This window comes from Dipodomys merriami, unplaced genomic scaffold, assembly GCF_024711535.1.
Source record: "Dipodomys merriami isolate MVZ:Mamm:240054 unplaced genomic scaffold, mDipMer1.0.p SCAF_48, whole genome shotgun sequence".
In the NCBI taxonomy this organism is placed as follows: domain Eukaryota; kingdom Metazoa; phylum Chordata; class Mammalia; order Rodentia; family Heteromyidae; genus Dipodomys; species Dipodomys merriami.
The window spans coordinates 4,377,178-4,401,174 of record NW_027206046.1 but is presented as its reverse complement, the minus strand read 5'-3'; the positions used below and the strand labels follow the sequence as shown (position 1 = coordinate 4,401,174).

At 45.1% G+C, this 23,997-nt stretch overlaps 1 long non-coding RNA gene across 1 annotated transcript in view; it reads left to right on the top strand.

Annotated features, from left to right (window-relative positions):
• Positions 1 to 23,997, top strand: part of LOC138808932 (uncharacterized) — a 117,638-nt gene that overhangs the window by 77,529 nt on the left and 16,112 nt on the right. Inside the window, exon 4 of the long non-coding RNA XR_011366642.1 lies at positions 7,437 to 7,531. This is a non-coding gene — a long non-coding RNA (uncharacterized lncRNA). The remainder of the gene's footprint in view (positions 1 to 7,436; positions 7,532 to 23,997) is intronic.

Genomic DNA, 23,997 nt, shown 5'->3' with positions numbered 1-23,997 from the left:
CTAGGGAGTCTAAGGCAGGAGGATCGAGGCCATTCTGGGTGATATACCAAGACCCTGTCTCCAAAACAAAAAGATCCTCAGGCTCCCTACTGGACGTGTAGAGAGCATAATTTTCCTTTCAACAAGATCCTCTCGTGAGGCTATTTTTCCCCCAGTGTTAGTAATTGAACCCATAATTGCAGACCTCTTTGGGAATGCAAGCACCCCACTTTACCCAAGTGACTCCCGAGACTAGGGAGAGAAGAACCCAAAAGGAACTAAATGGTGAATGCTTGGCAGTGTGCATCCCTGTGAGAGAGATATTAGCCCATTTGGGGGGAAAGGAGTGGTACTGGGGTTCAAAACTCAGGGTGTCAAGCTTGCTTGGTTTGCTTGCTCCACTGGTGCTCTACTGCCTGATCCATGCCTCCAGTCTAACTTTTTGCTAAATAATTGGAAATGGAGTCTTGTGGGCTTTTCTGCCCTGGCTTGCCTCAAATCAACAATCCTCTCAACCTCAGCCTCCAGAGTAGCTAGGATTACAGATGTGAGCCACCAGTACTGGGCCTTATTATCTCTCTAGATGGAGGAAGAAAAAAGGGTGAAGGGTTAGGAAATGTCTTGACTCCTGTCATCTATCTGGTTCGCAGAGGGCCGGGGATTCTGGTTAGTACCTGAGGAGCTACTTTGTAAGGCAAGAATGGACCTGCTCTTACCTGCCATTCCAGCTCAGAGTCTGGCAGAAGGGAAGATACTCACAACTCCTTCCCTCGGTGCTGATTGCCTCCCATTTCATTTTGTTGTTAGGTTTTAGGCCATCTTTTCAGAGGATATAATTTACAAACTTTAAAATTCACCCTTTTCGAGTGTACAATTTAGTGTGTGTGTGTGTGTGTGTGTGTGTGTGTGTGTGTGTTTCAGTATATTCACAGTGACGCAATAATCACCACTATCAGATTCGAGAACATTTTCCTCACCCAATAAAGATACCTTTCCTCCATTACCTTCCCTCCCCCCAGGCCTGGGGAAACCACTAATATACTCTGGCCTCAATGAATTTGTCTACTCTGGACGTTTCATATAAATGGAATCACATGATCTTGGGTGATGGGCATCTTTCATTTAACATGGTATTTTCAAGGTCCAGTCATGTTATAGCAAGTATAGTGCTTTATCCTTTTTCATTGCCAAATAATATCCCGTTGTGAGTATATAGCACATGGTGAATGGATGTATTCCTCAGTTAATGGACATTTGGACTGTTTCCTCTTTTTTGTTCATTTGTTTTTCTGCTGTTCTGGGTAATGCCATTGAACATTTGAATGAGTGTTTGTGTGGACAAAAATTTTTGGTTCTCTTGGATATGTGCCAAGGAATGGGATTTCTGGGTCATATGGTAACTGCATTTAGTTATTTTTAACTTTGTCAGTTCTAGGATTTGAACTTAGGGTCTCCTGCTTGCTCAACTTGCTCGCTTGGCTAGTGCTCTACCACCCGAGTCATACCTCCAACCTAGCTTTTTGCTGGTTATTTGGAGATGGAATCTCACAGACTTTACTGCCCTGGCCAGCCTTGAATCATGATCCTTCCGATCACAGCCTCCTGTGTAGCTAGGATTACGGTCATGAGCCATCAGTACCTAGCTGCATTAGAGGAACTGCTTGAGAGTATTTTCACCAATATACAGATACCACGTTGGACTTGAGCAAGAGGAAAATCTAGTCAGAGAAAACCAGGGGATGATGAAAATGAAGCAACCAGAAGTCAGATGACTCAGGGACCTTTAACCCCAAACCACAGCTGACAGCATAGATGCTAACGAGAAAGCAACGATGAATTTGACCAGGATCCAAGAAAGCCTGTTGTCTGGGCTGGCAAGGTGGCTCAGTGGTAGAGCACTTGCCTTGCATACATGAAGCCCTGGGTTCGATTCCTCAGGACCACATAAGCAGAAAAAGCTGGAAGTGATGCTGTGGCTCAAGTGGTAGAGTGCTATCCTTGAGCTGAAGAGCTGAGGGACAGCGCCCAGGCCAAGTTCAAGCCCCATGACTAACAAAAATAAAAAGAAAGAAAGCTCATTGTCCAAGGGCCTGGCATGGTGGGAATCACAAGCCCAGACTTGCCCTGGGTTCATGTCCATATTGCACTAATTCACCATGTGACCTTGGACCAGTGCCTCTTCCTCAGGGCCTCCATTGTCCCATGATGGAATGGGAAGTCATGTGTGGATGTGTTTTCCATATTCTCCGACTCTTCACTGGCTCTCACACTGCCCGGGCTCAAGCACGGTGTCTCAGGGCTATTTTGTTGTCATAGTTGCCTTTAGAAATTGCTAGAGTGGGGCTGGGAAGGTGGCTCAGTGGTAGAGTGCTTGCCTTGCATTCATGAGGCCCTGGGTTCGATTCCTCAGCACCACATAAGCAAAAGAAAAAAGCCAGGAGTGGTGCTGTGGCTCAAGTGGTAGAGCACTGGCCTTGAGCTGAAGAGCTGAGGGACAGTGCCCAGGCCCAGAGTTCAGGCCTGGATAGAAAAAAAAAAAAAAAAAGAAATTGCTAGAGTGAAAGATGTGCTCAAAGATGACGTTTTTCCCTTCATCTGAGCAGTGGCACACAGGGCCTGGGATCCCAGGCCCAGGCAGTGCCCAGCCACTGTGGGGACCCAGTCCTGGGACCTTGCAAAACAACAGAATTTGCTGGGGAAGAAGGGAAAGAAGGAAATTGTAGCACCAAGTGCTGGGACTCACTCCTGTAATCAATCCTAGGCACTCAGGAGGCTGAAATTCAGAGGATCTAGGTTCAAAGCCAACTCAAATTTGAAAAAGTCTTTGAGAACCCCCGCCCCTCTTCAATTAATCAGCAAAAAACCTGACTAGAGGTGTGGCTCCAGCCAAGGAAACTTCATGAGAATATTAGGCTCTGAGTTAAGTCCCAGTGCCACAAAGTAAAAAGAAGAGGAGATAGAGGAGAAGAAGGAAGGGGAAGGGGAGGATGAGGAGAAAGAGGAGGAAGAGGAGGAGGAATGCTTTTGCAGTGGCAACTCCAATGCTACCACACCAGTGGAGAGACAGTGGTGTTTTGCTATGCTAGCTCCTCTTGGTACACACACTTGTTTTACTCTGCTGTGGCTCCCTAGTGCTTTGATCCTTTGGTGACCCCCAAAGCCACATCAGCTGCATGCCACAGTGGTTTGGGCCTCTCCTTGAACCTGTCCTGATCTATCACAGAATGCTGACTGGAGTCCCCATAGACAAGAAGGAAATCAGGGATTCCAAGAAAGGAGATATACCAAGAGGTAGAAACAAAGGAAGAGTTGCTGCTGAGGGCTGGTGGCAGCTGCCTGGACCCCATAGGCAGCTTCTGTGGCCTGCAGAGAGGTGGGGGGGCACCCAGGCAGGATCTGAGCACAGGGGAGCCCGGATGCATCCTTGCCTGATGCTCACTTCGGTGCAGAGGCTCCCCCTTGAGGCTGGAGGCCGTGGCAGCACCCAGGAAGTGCTGGCATAGAGGTAATCTCAGACTGCCAGAACCATTGTGTGCAAAGATTCTGAAATCCCACCAAAAGAAAAGTCCTGGGAAAGACAGGTGGAATGTTTAACCTTTGGGGAAAATAAAATCCAGGAAGTAATCTTTAGCTTCTACACAACAAAAAGAAGCAATTCATAGTAAAGAGAAGGCCTACAGAATGGGAGAGAAATTTCTGCTGGTTAATCTCCATCAGACTATGAAAAGAAAACAAGGACAAAAAAGAATAAAATTATGACATTTGCAGGGAAATGGATGGAACTAGAACAAATCGTAGTAAGTGAGGTAAGCCAAGCTCAGAGAGACAAATATTCTCTCTGATAAGTGGAAATTAGATCTAAAATGCCCAAGGATACAACAAATTATACAGGATTCTAGGTACATATATAGTCTTAGGAAAGAATCACAAAGGTGCATGCCTAAGTGCTTCTTCATCTTAGTATAAAATAATATACACACTGAAACAAACTCCAAGATAGGGAAACAAGAGACCTCTTTTTTCTTTTTTTCTCCTTTAATTTCTGATGATTCTGTCTTCTTTACCTTGTGTATGGTGTATTCAAGTGTGTATCCTCTGAAGGATTGGAGGAGGGTACAGAACTCAAGGGAAAAAGGGTGAAAAGGTACAACAGTGGAGCTCACTTGGACACTGATAAAAGTGAACTATACAACTTGTGGGTGGAGTCAGGAAGGAGGGACTGGGAGAAAGTTAGGGAACAGATGACACTGTCTGAAAGGAAATGTACTCATTACCTGACTCATGTAATTGTGATCCCTCTATACACCACTTCTACAATAACAATAAAGTAAATTAAAATTAAAAAAAGAAAGAACACAAGGAAATTAAATGCCAAAAGAGTAAATAAATCGGGCTGGGAAGGTGGCTCAGTGGTAGAGCGCTTGCCTTGCATGCTCAAGGCCCTGGGTTCGATTCCTCAGCACCACATAAGCAAAAAGAAAAAAGCCGGAAGTGGCACTGTGGCTCAAGTGGTAGAGCGCTAGCCTTGAGCTGAAGAGCTGAGGGACAGCGCCCAGGCCCAGAGTTCAGGCCCCACGGCCGGACCAAAAAATAAAAAATAAAAATAAGAGTAAATAAATCGATCAATAAATGGAAGATGAACTGAGCGATTTTCAAATAAAGAAATACACGAATAACCAATAAGCACATGAAAACTGATCTGCGTCTTTAGCTATTGGTGAAATGCAAATCAACACCACATTGCAATTGTATCCACCCCAGTCAGAGTGGTCATTGTCAAGAAAAATCAAGGTGAAAGGCATGGCCCAAGTGGTAGAGCACCAGCCAAGCAAGCACAAGGCCCTGAGTTCAAACCTCGGTTAAAAAACAAAAAACAAGCAGCAGCAGCAAATGCTGGTAAGGAAGTAGTGGTGGCAGGGAACCCTTTTGTGCTTTTGGGGGGAAAGTAAACTAGTGCATCCACTGTGAAAATCAGTATAGAGGCTCAACAAAAAATTTAAAATTGACCTGTCACATAATCTACTATCAAAACCACTTCTGGGAAAGACTCAAAGTCAGTTTAACATAGGTATACCTGGGCTGGGAATGTGGCTTAGCGGTAGAGTGCTTGCCTAGCATGCATGAAGCCCTGGGTTCGATTCCTCAGTACCATATACACAGAAAAGGCCAGAAATGGCACTGTGGTTCAAGTGGTAGAGTGCTAGCCTTGATCACAGAGAGGCTCAAGGACAGTGCCCAGGCCAGATAGATAGATACAGAGAGAGACAGATAGACAGAGAAAGAAGGGTGTGTGTGTATGTGTGTGTGTGTGTGTGTGTGTGTGTGTGTATATATATATATATATATATATATATATATATATATATATACCTCCATGTTTATCACTGTGTTATTCACAATAACCACATTATGATATCAGCCTAGGTGCCCATCAATGGGTGAATAAAGAATGAATTTGTGTCATTAGCAGGAAAATAGATGGAACTGGAGATCCTTATGTTAAGTGAAATAAGCCAAGTCCCACAAAGACAAATGCCACATCCTTTCTCTCACCTGTGGAATTTACATGAAAATAAAATGAGGTTATTAGGAGTATGGAAAAGGAAAGATGGAGGGGCTGGGAAGGTGGCTCAGTGGTAGAGCACTTGCCTTGCATGCCTGAGGCCCTGGGTTCGATTCCTCAGCACCACATAAGAAAAAAAGCTGGAAGTGGTGCTGTGGCTCAAGTGGTAGAGTGCTAGCCTTGAGCTGAGTTGAGGGACAGCGCCCAGGCCCAGAGTTCAGGCCCCACGACTGGACCCCCCCCAAAAAAAAAAAGAAAGAAAGAAAAGGAAAGATGGAGAACGAGGGAAAATAGGAGAGGGTGATAGAGGAGATGACTTTGATCAAAGTACATTATATGCACGTATGGAAATGTCATCATCAAATTCCTTACTTTGTACAGTTAGGTATAAGCTAATTTGAAAGAGGAAAAGGTTGGGGTCAACTGCAGTAAAATTAAGAACTTCTATTTATTAGTTGGGTGCTGGTGGCTCACACCTGTATTTTATCTACTCAAGAGGCCAAGAGCAGCTGGACGCCGGTGGCTTATACCTGTAATCCTAGCTACTCAGGAGGCTGAGATCTGAGGATTGTGGTTCAAAGCCAGCCCAGATAGGAAAGTCCGTGAGACTCATCTCCAATAAACCACCAGAAAACTGGAAGTGGCGCTGTGGCTCAAGTGGTAGAGCACTAACCTTGAACTGAAGAGCTGAGAGACGGCATCCAGGCCCAGATTTCAAGACCCACAACTGACAAAAAAAAAAAAAAAAAAAAAGAGGCTGAGACCTAGAGGCTGGTCTTGGACAGAAAAGTCTGTGAGACTCTACCTCCAAATTAACAGCAAAAAGCAAGGTTGGAGGCATGGCCAAAGTGGTAGAGTACCAGCCAAGCAAGCAAGCTGAACAAGTGAGGCCTGAGTTCAAAACCTGATACTGATAAAAAAAAAAAAAAAGGAAAAAGAAAAACAACTTTGTTCATCAAAATATGTTATACAGGGTATAAGAAGGCAAGACAGGAATGTCAAGAATATATTTGAAACACATAAAACTGGCAATACTTTATACTAGCTTTCTCTACCTCCTACCATTCCTTTGTGTGTTTTGACACTTGTCTAGACTAAAAGAGCTGTGGAGTCAGGTGCCGGTGGCTCATGCCTGTAATCCTAGCTACTCAGGAGGCTGAGATCTGAGGATCATGATTCGAAGACAGCCTGGGCAGAAAAGTCCCCCTGAGACTCTTAACTCTAATTAACTACTCAAAAACTGGAAGTAACACTGTATCTCAAAGTGGTAGAGCACTAGCCTTGAGCAAAAGAGCTCTGGGACAGCGTCCAGGCCCTGAGTTCAAGCCCCACAACCGACATAAAAAAAGAAAAAAAAGTCACTAAAATGTTTTTGGTAATTATCAAGTGGCCCAAACTTCCCTAGATAGACAACCCAAGAGTTCCAGCCCTTCTGTAGCTTGAACAAATTTCCATTTCACTAGCTACGGCCTTCCCACCCAGACACTCACAGCAACACGAGGAAACAAACTCACTCTCATTGCATTGGTATTTGTTCATTGTTGTTGTTTGTTGGTTGTGAGGCTTGAACTCTGGGCCTGGGCCCTGTCCCTTAGCTCTTCAGCTCAAGGCGAGCGCTCTACCACTTGAGCCACAGCGCCACTTCTGGTTCTCTGGTAATTTATTGGAGACAAGAGTCTCACAGACTTTTCCTGCCCCGGCTGACTTTGAACCTTGATTCTCAGATCTCAGCCTCCTGAATAGCTAGGATGACAGGCGTGAGCCACCGGTGTCCAGCTGTATTGTTTTTTAACCTAGGTTAGTGTCAACCCTTGCTCACATGCACTGGAAAATTGTCATTTTCGCTATTGAGTGGTGTTCACCAGGGTGACAGAATCATTTTTTTCTTTCCTAGGAGTTCTAAGCAACCCAACAGACTTGCACTATAGATCCTACAACAGAACGTTATTGGGAAAATTCCAGAAGGAGTTATCAATCCATCCAGTAAGAGTGAGTACCATTCCTACCCTCTGGGCTGGAACCACACTATTTCTTCTTCTCTTCTCTCTTTTAAGGACAGACATCCAACAAGAGGCTCATTCATATTTTTGACCACAACGTAAACAGACATGTCATGCAATTATAAATAATACATTTATAAAGAAGAGCCTGATAACCATGCACTGGCAGCTTATTGGTAATTCTAGGTCCTCAGGGGGCTGAGATCTGAGGATCAAGGTTCCAAACCGGCCTGGGAAGATAAAGCTGAGAAACTTGTATTGCCAATTAAGTAGCAAAAAGCCAGAAGGAGAGCTGTGGCTCAAGTGGTAGAGAGCACCAGCCTTGAGCAAAAAAGCCAAGCAAGAGAGTGTAAGGCCTTGAGTTCAAGCCCAAGTATTGTCCTCCTGCTACACACAAAGAAACTTCTAACCAGTACCCAAAGAAATCCAGATTAAGCAAGTTTGGGACCCTATTTGGTTGTTGTTTTGTTTTGTTTGTCACGAGGCTTGAACTTGAAGTCTTTGCACTGTCCCTGAGCTCTTTTGCTCAGGACTAGCTCTTTACCACATTCAGCCAGTTTTCTGATGATTACTTGAAGCTAAGAGTCTCTCAGACTTTCCTGCCTGGGCTGGTCTTGAACCATGATCCTCAGATCTCAGCCTCCTGAGTAGCTAGGATTACAGGTGTGGGTCACCAGCGCCCGGCCCTAATAGTTCTTGGGGAAAGCAATATGGCAGCACATGGTGTGGTCCTTGAAAAGATGCAGTAAAAGTCTAAAAGCCAAAATGTCAGAAGTATCTATTATAGAAAAAAAAGAGGGCTAGGAATTTGGCTTAGTGGTAGAGTGCTTGCCTAACATGATAAGGCCCTGGGTTCGATTCCTCAGCACCACATAAACAGAAAAAGCTAGAAGTAACACAGTGACTCAAGTGGTAGAGTGCTAGCCTTGAGCAAAAGAAGTTCAGGGACAGTGCCCAGGCCCTGAGTTCAAGCCCCAGGACTGGCAAACAAAAGGGGAATGGGACAGAGAAACTGTACTTTTAGACTTAAGAGAATTGCTACCTCTATAAGGATAATTCTGAAGATTGAGTAGCAACTTGAGAGATGTTTATTATGAAAAAATTTAATAACCTCCAGCATAGCATATGTATGATGATTATGATGATTATAGCTCTGCTGTTAGGTGCGTGGCAGACAAGTAGGAAATTAAAATGTCTATTGTGCTTGACAGGGCAACCTGCTGTGCTTTAAATTATTTTTTTAAGTTTTCTGTTTAGATGCCATTTTACCTTCAATTCAGGAAATAAAAGAAAGCATGTAGCTAGGTGCTGGAGACTCACAACCCTAGTTACTGAGGAGGCTGAGATCTAAGAATCACAGTTCAAAGCCAGCCCAGGTAGAAAAGTCCCTCAGACTCTCATCTCCCACTAACCACCAGCAGGAGCTGAGGCTCAAAATGGTGGAGCACTATCCTTGAGCAAAAGAGCTCAAGGACAGAGCCCAGGCCCTGAGTTCAAGCCTCCCTCCCCCCCCCCAAAAAAAAAGAAAGAAAAAAGAAAAGAAAGCATGTCAGTTTAGAAGGAAACAACCTGATCCTCAAGCTTCACCACTAGACAAAGAGGAAGAGGCAGAAATCCTGAGGCTGGCGGTCAATGAGATAAGCCACAGAGTGTCTGGCTCACACTAGGTGCACTGCGCATGTCTGCCCAAACCCAACTTCCTTCATTTAACGAGCCACCAACCTCTTTTTACCTCCTGGAGTTTCATAGGCAGAAGGAGAGGTGACTTGAAGGCCCCAAGGCTCTGGGCCCATTCTACTTTCTCTTGAAGCCTCACCATGGGGCAGATCCTCCTAAAGCCATAAGGGGGTGCTGCTTGACCCTCAGGAACATGGACAGTAACGTTTTCCACCAGAAGGTGGCAGTGTGCGCATCACAAATGAAATTAAAAAACAAAAAACTTCCCCACCTGTGGGTACTTAAGAAAGCCTGAGTCATCATTGTCTTCCTGACCCATACACTAGAATCCTCTAGAATATTCCCTGACCCACAAGTACATGATAAATGCATATAAGGAATGGAAGAATGCTTGTATTTGTAAGTTTCTAAGAATCTAGGGGCTGGATATTTGGTAAGTGAATGCACAGGAAATGTAACCATTATCCACATTTGCTTACCAGCAGCTTTTTTTTGTGTGCCTATACGGGGGTTTGAACTCAGGATCTGGGCACCGTCTTTTAGCTTTTCCACTCAAGGCTGGTGCTCTACCACCTGAGCCACACCTCTACTTCCGGGTTTTTGCTGGTTAACTGGAAATAAGGGTCTCTCAGATTTATCTGCCTGGGCTGGTTTCAAACTATGATCCTCAAATCTCAGCTTCCTAAGTAGCTGCGATTACAGGTGAGCCACTGACACCCTACTCTCTTTCCTTCTGAAAAGAAAGCAATGAGGCTGGGCAGGTGGCTCAGTGGTAGAGTGCTTGCCTCCCATGCATGAGGCCCTGGGTTTGATTCCTCAGCACCACAGAAACAGAAAAAGCCGGAAGTGGTGCTGTGGCTCAAGTGGTAGAGAGGTAGCCTTGAGCTGGAGAGCCGACAGACAGTGCCCAGGCCCAGAGTTCAGGCCTCATGACCAACAAAAAGAAAAAGAAAGAAGAAAAGAAAGCAACAACTTTTGTTCACTCTTCTGCTTTTGCAATGACAAATGACAAATTCCCAGAAGGGAACCTGAACAAGAGTGTATCTACATTACCTAAGTCAGGCCTTGTAGTCTCTTCTTGCCAAGTAGTAAATTCTGGCCAGTGAGGTAGACAGGAAATCAACAGGGAGAATCAGAACCAAACTGTCTTTGCTCCAGCAAAGAGACAATGGCAGGAATGTGCACTTTGTTTCATTTGAGGATGTCTGAGCAAACACTCAAGCAAGCATCTTGCAACTCTCAGCGGAAAGCTAAGAGACTCTCAGAGAACCCACACCCAACTGATGACATCTTTGAGCTTCAAAGTTGACCCACCTTGACATTGCTCTTCACATAGCTGCTTCATTATTGTTTAAAGCACTGAAGGTGAATTTTCTGGTCTGCTACATGCAGCTAGTGGGCTGGCCGCTCAGTCACTATTTTGTCCATATTATCTGTATCTGTTAATTGAAGATGAGTCCGTGCATGGACTTTTCTGCCTTGGGCTGGCTTTGAGCTGCAATCCTCTGATCTTAGTATGATCCATATTACTTAAAGGATAAAGGAATGAAGAGGTTTTTTGGTGGTCTTGGTGTTTATGTCTTTCTGTGTGTGTGTGTGTGTGTGTGTGTGTGTGTGTGTGTGTGGTCTTGGTGTTTATGTCTTTCTGTGTGTGTGTGTGTGTGTGTGTGTGTGCTTGTAGACATGCCAATCCTGGGGCTTGAACTCAAGGCCAGTTTGAGTACTGTCCCTGAGCTTTTTTTTTTTTTTTGTCAGTCATGGGGCTTGAACTCTGGGCCTGGGCGCTGTCCCTCAGCTCTTCAGCTCAAGGCTAGTGCTCTACCACTTGAGCCACAATGCCACTTCGAGTTTTCTGGTGGTTAATTGGAGATGAGTCTCACGGGCTTTCCTGCCTGGGTTGCCTTTTTGAACTGTGATCCTCATATCTCAGCCTCCTGAGTAGCTAGCATTACAGGCATGAGCCACTGGCACCCGGCTTTATTTTTTTTCCCTCAAGGCTAATGCTCTACTACCTGAGCCACATTTCACTTCTGTCATCTTTTGCAGTTAATTGGAGATAAAAGTCTCGCAGAGTTTTCTGCCCTGGCTGGCTTCAAACTGCAATCCTCAAATCTCAGGCTTCTGAGCAGCTAGGCTTACAAGTGTGAGCCAACAGCACCTGGCCAGTGTTTTTGTCTTTAAACATTCATCCAAGGCAATAATTTCTGTAGCCTGTTGGCTTCAGTGCATTAATGTGGTAGAAAGGAGCAGACAGACCTAGATTTGAAGTTGACTGCCACTTACCCGTCCAGTGCTCCTGGGTAAATTACTCATCTGCAAAAACACTCCTATAAAATGAATGTAACCATCAGTAAATTATAGATTTACCATCAGTTTTATAGGTGAGGAGCAAGAATGGAACAGGCCCTGGAGTAAGAGGGGGGTGAGGTTCAGTTGGTATTTAGTCCCCCAGCTGTTTGGGTCTCCAAGGACTTGGGGCCAGGATGAATCTATTAAGGCCCTCCTTCACCTTGAGAAGGTCAAGAAGTCAACCCAAAGACCAACATTAGCATCACTACATTGTGAACTGACATCCTACAACCCCTCTCACACACACCAAGATCAGCCAGGGATGCTCCTGGCAATTTGGAACAACATGAACCGTTACCAGGAAACAGCAATTGCGCTCCTTCCTATAAAATAATAAGCCTAACATTCCTGAAATGGTCATTGTCATGAAATACCAAAAAAAATAAAATAAAATAAAAAGCCTTTAAGAACTGTTTCAAAAATATTAAAGGAAGCCGGGTGCCAATAGTTCATGCCTAGCTCCTCAAGAGGCTGAGATCTGAGGATTCCCGTTTAAAGCCAGCCTAGGCAGAAAAGTCTATGAGATTCTTACCTCCAATTAGCCAGCAAAAAGCTAGAAGTGGTGGTGTGGCTCAAGTGGTATAGAGCACCATTCTTGAGCAGAAAAGCTAAGCAAGGGTAAGAAGCCCTGAGTTCAAGCCCCAGTACTGGCACCAAAAAATAATTTTTTTTTTTTTTTTTTTTGTCATGGGGCTTGAACTCTGGGCCTGAACGCTGCCCTTCAGCTCTTCAGCTCAAGGCTAGTGCTCTACCATTTGAGCCACAGCACCATTTCTGGTTTTCTAGTGGTTTATTGAAGATAAGAGTCTCATGGACTTTCCTGCCCAGGTTGGCTTTGAGCCACAATCATCAGATTTCAGCCTCCCGAGTAGCTAGGCGTGAGCCACCAGTGCCCAGCAGAACAAGTGTTTTGTTGTTTTTTTCTTTTCTTTTCTTTTCTTTTCTTTTCTTTTCTTTTTGTTGGTCGTGGGGCTTCAACTCTGGGCCTGGGTGCTGTCCCTCAGCTCTTCAGCTCAAGGCTAGAGCTCTATCACTTGAGCCATAGTGCCACTTCCTAAATAACATCTTAAAAATAAAGATTCAAGAATACAAGAGAGGGGCTGGGAAAGTGGCTCATGGTAGAGTGCTTGCCTTGCATGCCTGAGGCCCTGGGTTCGATTCCTCAGTACCACATAAGCAAAAAGAAAAAAGCCGAAAGTGGCGCTGTGGCTCAAGTGGTAGAGTGCTAGCCTTGAGCTGAAAAGCTGAGGGACAGCGCCCAGGCCCAGAATTCAGGCCCCACGACCGGACCCAAAAAAAAAAAAAGAATACAAGAGAGCAAACTGTAATAACTAACTATGATGCCTGACCTCAGCTTTCTCTTGGCTATCTACTTTATTGGGCAGTTAATGAAATCTGCTAAGACCTGGGCATTAAATGACAGTGGATAGTGAAGTTAATTTTCCTAATCTTGATAATCATCTATAATTACATATGAGAATGTCTTTGGTTATAGAGAACAAACATTGAAGAAATGGGGGTGGGGAATCATGTCTATTAACACACAGCAATCTGGATACATAAACATATTAAAGCAAATCTGGACAAATATTATTTAAGGCTTAGGAGTTCTATCTATCTATCTATCTATCTATCTATTTATAGATAGATAGATAGATAGATAGATAGATATTCTTTGCACTGGTCTTGGAATTATAAGTCTGAAATTCTCTTTCTTTCTTTTTTGCCAGTCCTGGGGCTTGAACTCAGGACTTGGGCACTGTCCCTGAGCTGCTTTTGCTCAAGGCTAGCACTCTGCCACTTGATCCACATTGCCACTTGCAGATTTTTCTCTGTGTGTGGTACTGAGGAATTGAACCCAGGGTTTCATGCATGGTAGGTGAGCACTCTACCACTGAGCCACCTTCCCAGCCCATATCTGAAATTATTTCAGAGCTTGGTTTTTGAAAAGTTTTTTGGGTTTGTTTTTTTTGGAGGTCCGGTCGTGGGGCCTGAACTCTGGGCCTGGGCACCGTCCCTCAGCTCTTCAGCTCAAAGCTAGCGCTCTACCACTTGAGCCACAGCGCCACTTCTGGCTTTTTTCTTTTTGTTTATGTGGTGCTGAGGAATTGAACCCAGGGCCTCAGGCATGCAAGGCAAGCACTCTACCACTGAGCCACCTTCCCAGCCCCTGGTGTTTGAAAAGTTTAAAGGAGACAGTTGTGCAGACATTTGTGTGAGGAAGAGGGGGGAAGGGCTGAGTGAAGACAGAAAGCATGCAGTTACTGGGGACTGATAGGTTTGTCCCACAAGCCATGTATTCAAGGAGGCAAAATGGTAGGCCAACTTCTCCTGGGATGATTTAGAAGGTAGAACACAAGTGGACATGTGTAGCTGGACATGGTAGCACACACCTAGAGATTCCAGCACTAGAGAGGCTGAGGCTACAGAATGGAAACTTGGAGGCCAACCCGGTCTCCTGCAGGCTCTCCTGGGTCTGATGTCTAGCCCTCAGAGAGGACCACGTGAGTTCTGTGGCTAGTTGTGCCCTTGACCCCGACTTGGGTTCTTTAAATTGCACAATAGCCAGGCTTCAGACAGCAAGCAGAGCCAATCCCTTCATCAGATGTTAAACAAATATTTGCTCGGTGCTACTGTGTGTTTAAGAGACCTAGATGGAAGGAAACAGGAAGGGGGTGGGCGGGGAAGAATGGCCCTAATGTAAATATTACAGTGACAGTGGATTCTCTCAGTTGGGTCTCCTTTGAGCCAGCCAATTAGAAAGGGATTTGTTTCGCATTACATTTAGAAAGGAAATGGTATCTTGAAGCACTGGACGATTAAAGAGGATGTACTCGGGGTACAAAATAGCATCCTGAGTTTTAACATCCACACCCCAGCCTGATGACAGCACAACTAGTTGTGGGTCTGTGGCCCTTCCTCTCCTGGCCTTCAGGACCTAAAGCTCATCTTATTCATTGGGTTTTCACTGTGTCAAGATCAAGAATTAAGAGAGAGGGTGCGCATGCCTTTAATCCTAGCTACTCAGGAGGCTGAAATCCAAGGATCATGATTCAAAGTCAGCCCCTGCAGTAAAGTCCATGAGACTCTTTTTTTTTTTTTTTTTGGTCGGTCGTGGGGCTTGAACTCTGGGCCTGGGCGCGGTCCCTCAGCTCTTCAGCTCAAGGCTAGCACTCTACCACTTGAGCTACAGCGCCACTTCCGGTTTTCTGGTGGTTTATTGGAGATAGGAGTCTCACGGTCTTTCCTGCCCGGGCTGGCTTTGAACCGCGATCCTCAGATCTCAGCCTCCTGAGTAGCTAGGATTACAGGCGTGAGCCACCAGCGCCCGGCCCATGAGACTCTTATGTCCAATTAAACATCAAAAAGCCAGCCGGGCGCTGGTTGCTCACGCCTGTAATCCTAGCTACTCAAAAGGCTGAGATCTGCTGGATCGCGGTTCAAAGCCAGCCCGGGCAGGAAAGTCCATGAGACTCTTATCTCCAATAAACCACTAGAAAACCGGAAGTGGCACTGTGGCTCAAGCAGTAGAGCACTCACCTTGGGCTGAAGAGCCCAGGGACAGTGGCCCAGGCCCAGAGTTCAAGCCCCATGACTGACAAAAACAAACGAACAAAAAAGACAGAAGTGGAGCTGTTGCTCAAGTGGTAGAACACTAGTCTTGAGTGAAAGGGCTAAGCAAGTGTGCAAGGCCCTGAGTTCAAGTACCAGTACCTAGGGCTGGGAAGGTGGCTCAGTGGTAGAGCGCTTGCCTTGCATGCATGAGGCCCTGGGTTCGATTCCTCAGTACCACATAAACAAAAAGAAAAAAGCCGGAGGTGGTGCTGTGACTCAAGTGGTAGAGCACTAGCCTTGAGCTGAAGAGCTGAGGGACAGCAGCCAGGCCCAGAGTTCAGGCCCCATGACCGACCCAAAAAACAAAACAAAACAAGTACCAGTACCTGTACAAGCAAACAAAAATAAATGGGTTAGTTAGCTAACGAGTGATCTCCAGTTTTATTCTCTCTAATGGCTCCAGATCACACGTCCCTGATGCCACTCATGACTACCTAATCTGTTTGCTGCACTCACAAAATCAGAGAGAGAAACAGCAAAGCCATAGGCTAGCAGCTCTCATGCTTTGGGCCCTTTCTCCATACAAGTCCCTTCCTCTACCCGGCTTTCCCATTGCCAGGGTAACAGGGGAGGGCTTGTGGAGCAGCCTGTACTTTGAACTTAACTCTATTTTGTTAAACTCCCATTGAGTTCTGAGCTCCCTTCAAATGTGTGGTTGTAGGAATTGTAAACATTTTTCCATTCTGAAGGGTTTTTTTCCTCTTCATCTCGTTTGTCTGTGTGTGTGTGTGTGTGTGTGTGTGTATGTGTGTATGTGCACACGTGCACACATGTACACATCAGTACTCAGGACTTGAACTTAGAGCCTGGACACTGTCCCTGCGCTTTTTTTTTTTTTTTACTCAAGGCTGGCACTCTACCACTTGAGTCACCCCTCCACGTCTGGCTTTTTGCTAGTTCATTGGAGATAAGGGACCACCCAAACTGTGCTGGCTTTGAACTTCGATCTTCAGATCCCAGCTTCCTGAGAAGCAAGGATGACAGCTGTGAGTCTCCCGTGCTTCGTGTTTTGTCTCTCTTTGTCAGATCTGTAGGATGTGTAATTTCCTAGCTTAACTTGTTTGATTTTTACCAGGTTACTTTGATCATCACTTCCTCTTCTCTTCTGCCTCAGGGTCATGTATGCTCGCTGAAAAAATATAAATGAATATATTTGTGAATGGATTAAGAAATGGAATATGGTCACTGGAAATGTCCTTAAGTAGACAGCTTTAACTATACTTAGCTTCCCCCTTGTCCTGTTCCACTTGATTCTTTCCCTTTGATTTCCTGCCCCAGCTTCCTAGCACCTACATTTCTAGCACCACTGGGGGACCAGGGTGCTGTACGGTTAGACTTGTTCCTCTCCCTGGGGAAGCCCACGGGGCTCAGTGAGCCAGCGCCAGCGAGGAACAGCTCTGATTCCTCAGCACGGCAAACCTGTCTCTCCCTCCTCTCGCCCCAGTTTACATACCTGTTAATTAGGCTCTATTTCTGGAACCGTCACTAGCAAAGTTGTTTTCTGGGGAGCTGGACTTCAGCAGCTGTCAACACCTTGGTCTTCCTCAGTTTCTGACACCTGGTTATTGGAAGAAATTCTCTTTTTTTTTCTTCCTTTTTTTCTTCCTCCCTTCATTTTTTTCTTCCTTCCTTCCTTCCTTCCTTCCTTCCTTCCTTCCTTCCTTGCTGCTTCTTCTTCTTCTTCTTCTTCTTCTTCTTCTTCTTCTTCTTCTTCTTCTTCTTCTTCTTCTCTCTCTCTCTCTCTCTCTCTCTCTCTCTCTCTCTCTCTCTCTCTCTCTCTCTCTCTCTCTCTCTCTCTCTCTCTCTCTTTCTTTTTTTGTCAGTTGTGAGGCTTGAACTCAGGGCCTGGCCACTGTCTCTTAGCTCTTTTGCTCAAGGCTAGCACTCTACTACTTTGAGCCACAGTGCCACTTCTGGTTTTCTGTTGGTTCATTGGAAGTAAGAGTCTCACAGACTTTTCTGTCTGGGCTGGCTTTGAACTGAGATCCTCAGATTTCAACCATATGAGTAACTAGGGTTACAGGCATGAGCCACCACCTCACCACCTCCCCAAAGAAGAAGAAGAAAGAAGGAGGAGGAGGAGGAGGAGGGGGGGGAGCAGGAGGAGGAGGAGGAGGAGGAGGAGGAGGAGGAGGAGGAGGAGGAAGAAAGAAAGAGAGAAAGAAAGAGAGAGAGAAAGAGAGAGAAAGAAAGAAAGAAAGAAAGAAAGAAAGAAAGAAAGAAAGAAAGAAAGAAAGAAAGAAAGAAAGAAAGAAAGACTACAGATAATTACAATTGACTAGTTAGCCCTAAGCTTCAGCCCAGCTAGAGCTAGTGATCTCTGGTGTCTGAGATCACACCGCCAGTGCCTTCTCTAGTATGCTGGGGTATTTTCCCTCTCTGCACATTGTTCTGTGGGTCCACGCTGGTGCTGATTCCTCAAAGTCACTGCCTGTTTATATGTGTTAAGTTCTAGATGACTTTTCTATTTACTGAAAATGAAGCAGGAAAGTATTTCTCTCCTCACGAGGTTCCCAGTCTGTTGAATGTGAGTGGAAACCACATTCCTTTTGTTTCTAAGGTTTACCCAACTGAGAAATAGACCCAAGGGTTAGATCAGCTCAAACAGTCAGCTCATGTCAGGCATGGTGGTCCAAGCCTGCCATGCTAGTTACTTGGGAGGCTGAGCTTGAGGGAATTGTGGTTCAAGTCCACACTAGACAGAAAAGTTTGCTAAACTCCATTTCTCAATCAGTGGGTTGGCTTAGTGGGCAGATGCCTGTCATTCCAAACTATGGAGGAAGCACAATGGCTAGGTACAGTGGTTTGTGCCTATCCCCCTGGAACAAAGGGAAACGGAAATAGGAGGATCACAGTCCTGTTCCATCCAGGCATAAAGTGAGACCCTATGTGGAAAATCATCACCACAGAAAGGGACTGACAGCGTGGCTCATGTAGTAGAATGCCCTGAGTTTAAACCCCTAAATAATATTGCCAAAACAAAGTACCTGCTTGTTATTCCCAAAGCTGGTCAGGAGAATGGAGAAGCCAAACGGTTATCTCTTCCTTTCTCATGGGACCCAGTTGATCTGTGCCGACCAGAGAAGCCTTGGATCATCAGTTCTCCAAGGGACAGAGAGAGAGAGAGCTGAGGCCTTGCTTCCTGGGGAATACAGTTCCCCGCATGAAACTGCTCCTTCCTGCCTGTAAACCAAGCTATTCAGGAGGCTGAGAGCCAGAAGATGGATGTTTGAGGTCAGCTCAGGCAGGAAAAAAGATCTGCAAGACTCCATTGCCAAGTGACCAGCAAAAAGCCAGACTAGAGGCATGGCTCAAGTGGTACAACACCAGTAGAGAAAGCATGAAGTCCCTAAGTTCAAACCCCAGTACTGCTAAAAACTAGAAAGAACATGAAGAGACATCAGTAAGTAGAGCAGGTAAAGTTGTACACAATGTACAGGATGAGCCAGATGAACAAAGTAGGTAGAGAACACTTTGCCCATGGCCTCTCCAGTTGTTAGAGTATCAGTTCCCACGGCTGATTCCTGGCCAGGCACAGGGTGATACAAGAAGGCTCGGCCCCAAGGAGAACAAGCCAAGATGCATGACCTTCAGGTGACAGGGTTGTGACCTTGTCACTCCAATTGGATGCTTGATCAGGGACAAGGAGCAAGATGAATCACATGCAGTGAATATCTCCCTACTGCGTGTCAGTATCATGCTTTCTATGCATTGTTTACTCAGTGCTTTGATGGTATTTAATCCTCACAACCCTGCAGGGTGGGCATTAATATGTCCAATTTTTTTATCAGTCATGGGGCTTCAACTTGGGGCCTGGGTGCTGTCCCTGAACTCTTTCGCTCAAGACTGGCACTCTACCACATTGAGCCACAGCACCACTTCCAGTTTCCTGGTGTTTAATTGGAAATAAGAGTCTCATGGACTGCCAGGGCTGGTTTCAAACCTCAATCGTTGGATCTCAGCCTCCTGAGTAGCTAGAATTACAGCCATGAGCCACTGGTGCCTGGCAGTATGTCTTAATTTTTGAGGGTCAGGGAGAATAAATGGTTACCCAAAGTTATGCAGGTATTAGGGTATGATGCCTGTTGTGTTAGAAATCATGAAAATGACAATTTGCCTTGTGAAGGTTAAAATGTGTTTGTGGCTTTAATTAAGTATCACTATTCCACAATATTGTGAAATATGTGAAATTTACGTAATCACCTAATCTCAATTTAAAAAAAGAAAAATGAGAGAAGGGATGGGTTAGGAGCGATGGGTGACAATGTTGTCAGACACCTTGTTCTCATATACAGTTTTGTAGAATGGGAACTTCTTTGTACAACTACTTAAAGATATAATAATAGGGGCTGGGAAGGTGGCTCAGTGGTAGAGTGCTTGCCTTGCATGCCTGAGGCCCTGGGTTCGATTCCTCAGCACCACATAAGAAAAAAGCTGGAAGTGGCGCTGTGGCTCAAATGGTAGAGTGCTAGCCTTGAGCTGAAGAGCTGAGGGACAGCGCCCAGGCCCAGAGTTCAGGCCCCACGACTGGACCCAAAAAAAAAAAAAAGATATAATAATAATAATAAAGTGAAAGAAAAAAATAAATCAGGTCTGTCTCCAGCCACCTGTAGTTCATGGCTAGGATAATCCTAGCTACTCAGGAGGCTGAGATTTGAAGATCATAGTTCAAAGCCTGCCCAGGCAGGAAAGGCTGTGAGACTCTTATCTCCAATAAAACTACTCAGAAAAAGCACTGTGGCTCAAGTGGTAGAGCACTTGGGACAGTGCCCAGGCCCTGAGCTCAAGCAAAGTGAGATAGAGAAAGAGGGGGGGGGGATCAGATCTAACTGCCTCCTTCATGTCTTTTCATTATGTGACCTAGTTCCTCTAAGGTCTCAATTTTCCCTTCTGTGAAATGGGAATAATACAGATGTCACAGCTTGGCCATGAGAACTAATTGCCTAGCAGAACACAGTATTTCCCCCTTCCCTTTCAAGGCCTAAGCACAAGACCAGGCTGTGCCCCTAGGGTGTCTCTATGTACTTTTCTAGGTTTGTCTGTTTTCAGATGTTTAAAGGCAGGGACCTGATCATGATGGACACAACCCTAACATGATACAAATTCCTCAGCTCATTCACATTTTATCAATGGACTCCTGTTCCTCCTCAGACAAACTGTAGGGGGCGCTGACCTCCCTTCTTTTCCCTTCTTCCCCTTCTGCAGGGGCTCACAGAGAGCTCACCATACTTGATTCAAAGCTAGCTGTTAAAACCGGAAGTGGCGCTGTGGCTCAAGTGGTAGAGTGTTAGTCTTGAGCTGAAGAGCGTAGGGACAGCGCCCAGGCCCAGAGTTCAAGCCCCACAACTGACAAAAAAAAAAAAGGCTAGCTGTTGACAACTATAGTGAGGATGATCACCAGGGTAGACCACAGAACAACACTCCAACCTACCTGAAGGGGTGCTCCTCCCTCAGACATGGGGAAGCCCTAGGTTCTGCTGGGGCTCCCTGGGTTGCATTTAAGGGGCTCTTGTGGTGTTTATCTTCAAGGCTGCTTTGTAACCAGCCCATTCAACAAGTAGGGCTTAATTTCGTTCACTTCAACAACCAAGTGCCACTCTACCAGCCTGATTCAGAACTTTTTATGCTCTTTACATGTGATTAGAAAGCCCAGGTGCTAATAGCTCACACCTGCAATCCTAGCTACTTAGGGAGCTGAAATCTGAAGGATCAGGGTTCAAAGTCAGCCTAGGCAGGAAAGTCTATAAGGCTCCTATCTCTCATTAAGCACCCAGAAAAGCCAGATGCGGTGATATGGCTCAAGTGGTAGAGTGCTAGCCTTGAAAAAAAGAAGCTCAAAGGCCCGAGTTCAAGCCCCAGGCCCAACACCAAAAAAAACAAAACAAATTTTTAAAAAATCAGAGACCCTAAAGAGCTTTTTAGTATATCTACCAAAACACAAAAACAACAACAAATTAAAAGAACTCCGTTGATTTATTTGTTGTTGTTTTTTTATCAATTTTTTTTGTTTTCTTTTTTTTTTGTGGTACTGGGGATCGAACCCAGGACGTCGCACTTGCTAGGCAAGTGCTTTGCCACTGAGCTACATTCCAGCCCCCGTTGATTTATTTGTGAATGACCAGTTCCATAGCACCTCATTCTATCCGGTATAAACAGGGTTCCAATGAGCTGAGCAAAGGAAGTAGGCTTCACAGACAGGAAAGGGCTGAAGAAAGCAGAAAAGAAGAAGTGAAAGTACATTGGTTCCTCCAAAGTTTGATTCCTGTGAGGTTTAAGCAGAGAGGATGTCTTAACATGTTGACTAAATGTTGGCAAAAACTATCCTGTTTGGGAACTTGGTTTTTTTCTCTTTCTTCTGGTTTCTTGGGAGGTCAGATGAACAGATTAGTTTTGGCTTAGTAGTATAAAACTTCAGCATGAATGACTCCATTTTGGTCTTTGAAGCCTTGTGCAGTGGCTTCCAGACATTTCTTTTGGCATATCTCAATTTTTTTTTTTTTTGGGGTCCGGTCGTGGGGCCTGAACTCTGGGCCTAGGCACTGTCCCTCAGCTCTTCAGCTCAAGGCTAGCACTCTACCACTTGAGCCACAGCGCCACTTCCGGCTTTTTTCTTTTTGCTTATGTGGTGCTGAGGAATCGAACCCAGGTCCTCAGGCATGCAAGGCAAGCAGTCTACCACTGAGCCACCTTCCCGGCCCCTCAATATTTAATATATTAGACATGTAAACTAAAAAAATCAGTTTTGTTTAATTTTTTTGTGCTGGTCTTGGGGCTTGAACTCAGATCCTGGATGTTGTCCCTGAGCTTTTTTGCTCAAGGTTAGGACTCTGCCACTTGAGCCACAGCTCCACTTGTGGATTTTTTAGTGCTTAATTGGAGATAAGTTCTCATGGACTTTCCTGCAAAGGCTGGTTTTGAACCACGATCCTCAGATCTTAGCCTCCAAAGTAGCTAGGATTACAGGTGTGAGCCACCTTTAGCTGGCTTTTTTTTTTTTTTTCTGGTCCTAGGGCTTGAACACTGGGCCTGTGCTTTGTCCCTGAGCTCCTTTTGCTCAAGGCTAATGCTCTATCACTTGAGCCATAGCACTGTTCTGGCTTTTTTCTGGTGGTTAATTAGAGAAAAGTCTCACAGACTTTTCTGTCCAGGCAGGCTTCAAACTGTGATCCTCATATCTGAGCCTCCTCAGTAGCTAGAATTCTGGCCACCAGTGCCTGGCTTTATCTGGCTTTTTAAAAGACTACTGAAATCCAGATTTGTGTTCAAACATTATAATGTGTTGTTTTGGTTGACATACATAAGGAAAACCCAGCCTCACACAGATAGATAATTGGAAGAAGGAAGAATATTTTAACAGCTTTTTTAGATAACTGTGGACGTGCCAGGCAGCCACTGGAAAACTCAACAGCGTATGCCGTAGGATGAGAATGGAAATTATTATGAAAATAGCTTTAGAAGTGGCGCTGTAGCTCAAGCGGTAGAGCGCTCACCTTGAGCTGAAGAACACAGGGTAGCGCCCAAGCCCAGAGTTCAAGCCCATGACCGACAAAAAGAAAAAGAAAGAAAATAGCTTTAAACATGAGGGCTTTATTCTGCAGAAAGAGGGAGGAATTCCCTTAGGAGCTTTGGATCGCATGTTCCAAAACTGCTGTCTTAGTGAAACTCTGCCCATATACAAGATAGCATTCACCACTGAATTATGGGTCGTGGCAAAAAGCGGAGACAACTCAAATATTGGTTAGCATCAACAGAATAAACAAATGAGTCATGGCTCACCCTGATTACATGGCAGAGCACTCAATGTTCTGCTCTTGACTAAGTCACTTGCTTGACAGGATGGACACAGTGTGTCAAATGAAGTTCTATTGATCACTATTGTGTTAACTACTCCAAGTTGGTACTTAGGAGGGAAACTAATGAATGAAATGAATGAATCTGCCTAAAAGCTGTGAATGGAGACACCAAGGCAGAATCAAATGGCTTCCTATTCTTTTTCCGTGTGTGCACGTGCTGGTACTGGGGCTCGAACTCCAGGCCTTGTGTTCTCTTCTTTTAGCTTTTTCACTCCAGGTTGGTACTATCAATTGAGCTACATCTCTACCTCCAGCTTTTTGGGGGTGATTAATTGGAGATAAGAGCCTCTCAGATTTGTCTGCCCAGGCTGGCTTTAAACTGAGATCCTCAGCTCTCAGCCTCCTGAGGAGCAGGGATTATAGGTGTGAGCCACAGGTGCCCAGCTAACTTCCTGTTTTGATTTGCATCAACATCAAACTTTGCTCTAGTAGTGGGAGCCTTTTCATTTTTCTGAAGCGTTTGCCTTCAGACCAAAGATGAAAAGCCGACTTCCTGTTTTAAAGTGATGTTTATGCTATTGCAAACAGTAAGACTTGGTAAACACAGGGCCAGGGAGAATTCAGCAAACTTATAAAAGATCTTTAAGAGATTTGGCAGCCAAGATCTAAAACAAGTACGTGCTGTGTTTAAAATGGAGTCTTCTAACTGAAATAAAAATATTTCAAGGCTAAATACTCCTATACTTGTGATCTCTTGGTTAGACAGGAAGACAGGAACAATGAAGACCTTTCTAGAAGGTAAACAGGCCACTGATACTGCCTTCCTGTGCACACAACCCTGTAGGTTGTAAGGAAATTCATCAGGATTTCCATAAATTGAATTGTTTCAAGCTAACTCCTCAGTCAGCAAATAAAACCTAATTCTGACAGATCAAGGCAAGGAAATAAAATATGCTTTATGAGTTGGGTGGCAGTGGCTCACGCCTGTAATCCTAGCTACTCAGGAGGCTGAAATCTGAGG